Source organism: Phascolarctos cinereus, unplaced genomic scaffold (assembly GCF_003287225.1).
Source record: "Phascolarctos cinereus isolate Bilbo 61053 unplaced genomic scaffold, phaCin_HiC Scaffold_4;HRSCAF=312, whole genome shotgun sequence".
Taxonomy (NCBI): Eukaryota; Metazoa; Chordata; class Mammalia; order Diprotodontia; family Phascolarctidae; genus Phascolarctos; species Phascolarctos cinereus.
Window position 1 is genome coordinate 596,714,082 of NW_027555847.1, and position 6,361 is coordinate 596,720,442.

General features: G+C 40.3%; 1 long non-coding RNA gene across 1 annotated transcript; it reads left to right on the top strand.

Annotated features, from left to right (window-relative positions):
- Window positions 1–1,184: 1,184 nt before the first annotated feature.
- Window positions 1,185–6,152, top strand: LOC110196450 (uncharacterized). The gene is made up of 2 exons (XR_002321218.2): window positions 1,185–1,288; window positions 5,451–6,152. It is a non-coding gene; the product is annotated as an uncharacterized LOC110196450 (long non-coding RNA).
- The last annotated feature ends 209 nt before the right edge of the window (window positions 6,153–6,361 follow it).

Consider the following 6,361-nt stretch of genomic DNA (forward strand, 5'->3'; position numbering starts at 1 on the left):
GAAGAGTTTTGTCAGGCTGCAAGGTCCTAAGAAATGAAGCCCCAGGCTATCCACATAGCCCAACAATGCCCTCTACAAACATGTGCTCTTTTCTCAAAACAGGCCTCCCTGAGGTCATAGGACAAATTTGGCCAACGAGTTTAATAGCAGGCTTTGTGAGCAGCTTCAGGTGTCTGATTCCGCGCGCTATTGTAAGTCGAAGAGGATTTTAATCCTTAGCAAGGCATCTCTTCACTCTGCCAGTTTCAGCACAGCATATGCAGCCCAGAAAGAACTACCCATATTAGCAGAAGCAATGAAAGAAAAGTCCCTCCTCCTCCTTTTCCTCCAGCTCCTCCCCCTCCTCCTCCTCATAGAAATAGCCCTGAATTCTTACAGGCTTTCTCAGTTTCCTTTTTAAGAATTCTGAGTAAGGAAATCCTTAGTTACTTAACAGCCTGGATATTGTGTGTGAATTAACAATTAGGATGGACCCAGTGAGTAAAGGTTTCCCTGATTTGCTATTGGCTGGGGACTGCATTTTAGGAATTAACTAAGGGGAATAGAATGTCCTTCCAGGCAGGGCTGCCCTGAAACCTTACCGGGCCTGACATTTGAAACCCTCTTTGGCCAAAGTCAGAAAAGGAGATACAAGCAAATCCTCTACAATCACTACAAGCTTAACTTGTCTGTAAAGGCTTTGCTGTGCAGAGGATTCTGAAAGTGAAATTGGGGGACCCTCTTCCCCTGAAAGTTTCTGCTTCTGTTATTTGCTCAGGGGATAAAAGTGAGCTGTTCTGTCTCTTCCTTCTTAATGCTTTTGCCTGCTTATGTACTTTGAACTTCCACAGTAACATACTGGATTCTCTCAGAGTCCTATATATAGCAGAGAAGTGTAATACAATGGAAAGGGGGAGGAGGGAGGGGGGAAGAAAAGAGGAAGAGGAGAAGGAGGAGAGGGGGAAGCATTGGACTCCAACTGGGAAGAATTGCATTTGAATCCTGGTTCTTTGTCTTACTATATGTGATTCTGAGCAAGTCACCTTACCACTCTATACCTCAATTTCCTCATTCTAAAATGTAGCAGTTGAATCTATTGAGATTGAAAAGAAAATATTCTGTTATCTGTTGCTTGATGCCTCTTAATTTTACTATGCTTTTCCTAATCTAATTAAACTATTGCTTTTATTACAATTGAGGTTTTGAGTGAATATCAGTCACTGAAACTGAGGAGGAGTTTCTAGTGGGTGGTGACTAAGCGAAGTGTGTGAACTTGGGCTCCAAGAAGACATTCTGTGACTACAGGAAGGTAATGTTGTGGAGATTGACCATACATCCCCCCCCCCCCCCCCCCGTTATACTTAGAAATGTTACATTGAGTAGGATCATCTATTTAGATCTAGAAGGGACCTTACAGGTCATTGAGTCCAATAGGCTCATTTTATGCCTGAAGAAACTTAGACCAAGAGGGTTAACTAACTCTCCCTAGGTCAAACAGGTAATTAGTGGCAGAGATAGGGTTTGATCTTAGGTCTTCTGGCTCCAAATTTAGCATTCTTTTCTCTGAACCAGGCAACGTGAAGCTTCCTAATATGCTTGGAGTTGATTGCTTAATTAGAGAAAGAGTTGCTCTTCCCATTTTTCTTCCCCTGGAATTAAAAGTCATTTCTAATACCTCCACTATATCCCCTGCGATCCTTTGACCTTGGTCCCCTTGATGTCTCTTGATCAAGACGCTTCATCTCCCAGTTCCAAAAATTTCCCCTGACTGTCCTCCATGCCTGGAATGCTCTCCCTCTTCCTCCCTGCCTCTTGGCTTCCCTAGCTTCCTTCAAGTTCTAGTTAAAAATCCCACCTTCTACAGGAAGCCTTTCCCAAACCCCCTTGATTCTAGTGACTTGCTTCTGTTGATTATCTCCAATTTATCCTGTGTATAACTTGTTTGTACATAGTTGTTTGAATGTTGTCTCCCCCTTCAAAGTGTGAGTTCCTCAAGGGCAAGGACTGTCTTTTGCTTTTCTTTGTATCCCCTAATACTTAGCACAGTTCCTGGCACATAGAAGGCACTTAGTAAATTTTCATTGACTACATTTCAGTGTATCAACATTTCTTTTCCTCCTTTTCTTTATTTTACAACTAACAAGTTTTTTTTAAATTAATCTGTCTTTCTATTATATTCCCCCCACCATGAGCAAATTTAAAAAAAACAAACAACTTTAATACAAATCCCTTAATACTTAGCTGCATAGTCCAACACAACAAAGTCTGACATTAACCACATCAAAAAATGCATGTCTCTTCATTTTAAGTTCATCACTTCTATATTAGGAGATGAGAGGTGTGTTTCAACTATATTCTTTTGGACTTGTGGTTTATCATCAAGTTGATCAAAGTCCTAAAGTCTGAGGTCATCGAGGTGGTACAACAGATAAAGCACTGGCCCTGGAGTTAGGAGGACCTGAGTGACCTCAGACACTGACTACCTATGTGACACTGGGCAAGTCACTTAACCCCGGTTGCCTCCCAAAAAAAGTTCTTAAGTCTTTCAAAATTGTTTTTCCCTACAATGTTATCATTGTATAAATTGTTCTCCTAGTTTTGCTCACTATGCTCTGTATCAATTCATAAAGGGCTTCCTAGTTTCCTCTAAAATTGTCCATTTCATCACTCCTTACGGTGAAATAATATTCCATTGCATGCATATACCATATTAGTTTAGCTATTCTCCATTAGAAGGACACCATTTAATTTCAGTTTTTGGCTACCATGAAAAGAGCTTCTATAAATGTTTTTTTTACGTATGGGTCCTTTTCTCCTTTGGAGTATGGGCCCAGTAGCAATAGCTGGGTTAAAAGGTATGCAGATTGCTAAAATTCTGGGCATAGTTGCAAATTGCTTTCCGGAATGGCTGGACCAATTCTTAGCTCTACTATGCTTCCTTTTCTTAAAGATTGGTGCTTATTTTTTTTGGAACTCTCACTGATTAGTGACTTAAATGAGGTGATGAAGTAGTCCCAATCTTCAAAGCCCTTGCAGACTGCAGAACCCAGGATAAAATAGATGAGAGATAGAGAGACAGAGAGACAGAGAAAGACAGGGAGAGGCAGAGATATGAAGATACATATAGATATAGAGATAGAGATAGAGATAGAGATAGAGATAGAGATAGAGATAGAGATAGAGATAGAGATAGAGATAGAGATAGAGATAGAGATATATTTTATGTAAATATAATGTCTGTAAAAAAATAGTATTTTCAAGGGATATGGAAGAGGTTCTATTATGGGGGGACTGCCCCTAGCCTATATGTCAATAGTCAATAAACATTTGTTAAATAATTATTATGTGCCAGACACTATGCTAAGCGCTAGGGCTACAAATAAGAAACAGAAAGTAAGAGACGGCTGTCGGGAAGCTTACAACCTAACAGGGGAGCACATTGCACAAAAAGTAATTGAAGATGGTGGGAGGAGTGTGGCCACAGTGTACCATGTGCTGGAGCACAATGTTTATGGAGATGAAACCAAGTGGCAGAGCTGACAGGAAATTAAGTTAGCTGGAACATTCTGAGTCTTCTATAAAGGGAGATTTGGGGAGGAATTTATTGCTCCCTCTCAAAGTCTCCAATCAGAGAGGAGAGGTAACTGAGGGTAGGTGCTGAGGTGCTAAGTATCAGAGCTGAATCAGTCTCTAAGACAATAAGATTTAGGTCCACGTGCCCAGGTACCTTCACCCTACAAGAGCCCTCACATTCTCTCATCCTATTTGTTTTCCAAGCCCAGCCAAAGCTTTTAGTAAAAAGCTGCAACAGGACAATTTACCACTTACTGGAAAATTGGCACTCAATTTGCTCACTAAACAGGATATGGGACTGTACCGTTGGCAAGAGCTTATAGTAAGTTTGTTCAGTGATAGCACGTTAATTACACAGTAATTTGGAAGAACATCAAGTAATTTTTAGTTACTTTATACTACACGGAAGCAAAATGAACTAGCATCTAGATCTCAATTTGTAATCTGAATTTTGGTAGATTTTCTTGTTTTGAATTTCTGTCATCCACACCATTCACCTAGTCTCGTGTTTGAAACTTGGAATTCTCTTTGACTCTTCCCTCTCCCTTTCCTCTCATATCTAATTATTTGCCAAGCCTTATTGATTCTTTCTTCACTATATCTTTCACACCCTTCTGTTCCTTTCTTCTCCATGCCTACTGCTATGACCCTGCTAAAAGCTGTCATTACCACCTACCTGCAGTATTACAAACAGCTGCCTGATGGGTCTTTTTGCCTCCATTCTCCCTCTCTTCCAATTTATTCTTCATATCTCTTCAAGATTAGTCTTTTTCTCTTTATCTGTGTACCTATCCTACTTCCACAACTAGACTGTAATCTCATTTAGAGTCTAAACTTTGTATTAGGAACCCAGATATACTCACACATTTTTGTGGACCTGGTCAGTTGGTAGTCTTCTAAGTATATTCTACATTTTCACATAACTGTCTGGATCTCAGGCATTGTGTAAATCGGATATGGGACATCTGAAGTGATTTATCCTAACAGCTCACAAATTTAGTGGTTATTCATCTGGGTTCCAGTACATATTAATGCTCACTTATACAACTCACCAAATGTCCCAATTTTCCAAAAAGTTTGTCTTCAATCAATTAGTCAATTAACAGTTGTTAATTAAGTACTTACTGTGTGCTAGGCACTGCTAAGTACTAGAGATACAAATCTAGCATTTGAGAAACTGTTTAGCTGAGTCCACATATGAGCAGAGGGCCCTTATCCCTCTATTTCCTGTAATTAGACATGAGGGTTTGGACCACATTCAGTCTTGGGAAGACTGTCATTGGTTCATTAAGTCCCTCACTCTAAGAACAATTTTAATTAAAGTAAATTAGATTGTGATGTCACAGACATGTCTTTTGAGAAAGATTCTTTTGCTTGTTAAAAATATCTCATTTTCTCTAGAAAAATCATCTTGCCTTGCCAATTTTCCTCCCCATGGACATTTTAATACATAGCTTTTTTATAGTTGAGGAAGCTAAGGTAGCCAGAGGTTAATTGACTTGCCCCAGGATTACACGCTAGTAAGTTTCTGGGGCTGGATTTGAACTCTAGGCCTGACACTCTGTACCAGCATTGGGATGACAGAACTGCTGTACATCATTATCCTACTAATACTGATGGTGACAATGACAGATAGCCTCCAGGGATAATATTTGACAAGTGCTGTCAACTCATTCCCTCATTTATCAATGTGGTATTATAATGTCTTTACATGCATTGCCAGAGCTGGCTCAGTGTTTGGGAGGCTCTGAAGGAAAGAGTGAGAGAGAAGAGGTATTGGGCTACCTACCAAACTGAAGGTCAACAGAATCATTGTGCTGACCTCATTGTTGTATGCCTTGGACAGTATACTAGTGCCATGCCAGGAAACTGAATCACTTTCATTTGAATTGTTTTAGGAAGATTCTGAAGATCACCTGCAAGATAAAGTATTGAACACTGAGGTCCTTTCTTAAACTGAACTGAAGCATTCAAATTCTACTGCAGAGAGCACAGCTCCAACGGGCTGGCCACATTGTTCAAGTGCCAAATGTACGCTTGCCAAAAAGACTATTTTTTGGAGAACTCACACAAGGCAAGTGCTCACATGGAAGTCAGAAGAAGCAATACAAGGACACTCTCAAGGTCTCTCTGAAGAAGTTTGGAATTGATTGTGAGACATGGGAGACAATGGCCAGGACCACTGAGCATGATAAGCCCACATCAAAGAAGGTGCTGTGCTGTATGAGCAAAGTAGAAGTGCAGTAGCTCAAAAAGAAACGTGAGATGTGCAAATTTAGAGACATCTCCGCTCCAAATGTTCATGTGGTCTATTTGTGCCCAAACTGTGGCAGAGCCTTCCAAACTGGTATTAGTTGGAACAGTCACAGTCAGACACACTGTACCTGGACCCCAGCATAGTCATGCCATTTTGGTCCTCTTCAAGAATGAAGGACAACAGGGCAGTGAGGTGGTGCGGTGGATAAAGCACTGGCCCTGGATTCAGGAGGACCTGAGTTCAAATCTGGCCTCAGATACATAACACTTACTAGCTGTGTGACCCTGGGCAGGTCACTTAACCCCACTGCCTACCCCTCCAAAAAAAAAAAAAAAAAAAAGAATGAAGGACAACCACAATAAAGTCTGCGCTGAATTTGATGCTATTTGGAGCAGATTTATACTTACCATAGCAGTCTTGCTTTTGTTGACTTTAATTTGAACTCTGTTTTCATGGATAAAAGTGGATGTATTTATGCTAGAGTTATGGTCTTTTAAATTTTTTGTTAAGTACTCTGATTGCATGCCTTATTTCTTTTGTTTCATTCTCTTT